General features: G+C 44.3%; 1 long non-coding RNA gene across 1 annotated transcript; it reads right to left on the bottom strand.

Annotated features, from left to right (window-relative positions):
* Positions 1-298: 298 nt before the first annotated feature.
* On the bottom strand, positions 299-573 carry LOC104947509 (uncharacterized). The gene is made up of 2 exons (XR_798570.1): positions 540-573; positions 299-463 (listed from the first exon to the last, which is right to left on the bottom strand). It is a non-coding gene; the product is annotated as an uncharacterized lncRNA (long non-coding RNA).
* Between the last annotated feature and the right edge of the window lie 211 nt (positions 574-784).

The following is a 784-nucleotide window of genomic DNA, read 5'->3' as shown; positions in this document are numbered from 1 at the left end:
CTTCTACAATCAACATGTGTCTCTCTTCCCATGGCTCTTCACATCAACATGTGTCCCCTCTTCTTCCATGTCTCTTTCTACATCAACCGATGTGTCCCCTCTTCTTCATGTCTCTTCCAGTCAACATGTGTCCCTCTTGCTCATGTCTCTTCACAGTCAACATGTGTCCCCCTCTCTTCATGCTCTCTACATCAACATGTGTCCCCTCTTCTCATGTCTCTTTTCTACATCACTTGTGTCCCTCTTCTCATGTCTCTTCCTACATCCAACATTGTCCGCCTCTTCTTCATGTCCTCTCTACATCAACATGTGTCCCCGTCTTACTTCATGTCCTTCTACATCAACTTGTGTCCCCTCTCTTCATTGTCCTTCTACATCACACTGTGTTCCCTTCTTCTTCATGTCTCTTCTACATCACTTGTGTCCCCATCTCTTCATGTCTATTCTAGCATCAACATGTGTCCTCGTTTCCATGTTCTTCTACATCAACATGTGTCCCCTCTTCCTCCATGGTCTGCTCTTCTACATCAACATGGTGCCCCTCTGTGAAAGAGAAGCTCTGAAGAGTTTCAGGAACAAAGATTCTCTCTCTTTTTGATCCATTTCTATAAAAACCTGTCTGAAAATGAGCTGATCAGATTTTGGCCACTTTATGATGTCATAACGATGTTTTGTCTTGAGTAACCATTAGCCAATCAGCAACCAAGGTAAACCCCCCCCCCCTCCCTCCTTATCACCTGAATCTCCTCCTAGAGCACCATTGAGTTCTTTTTAACCAAATGTC

The sequence above is a fragment of the Notothenia coriiceps genome, unplaced genomic scaffold (genome assembly GCF_000735185.1).
Source record: "Notothenia coriiceps isolate Sejong01 unplaced genomic scaffold, NC01 NC01_scaffold00000184, whole genome shotgun sequence".
NCBI classification, from domain to species: domain Eukaryota; kingdom Metazoa; phylum Chordata; class Actinopteri; order Perciformes; family Nototheniidae; genus Notothenia; species Notothenia coriiceps.
The sequence above is the reverse complement of the archived record's forward strand: the minus strand, read 5'-3'. Positions and strand labels throughout refer to the sequence as shown.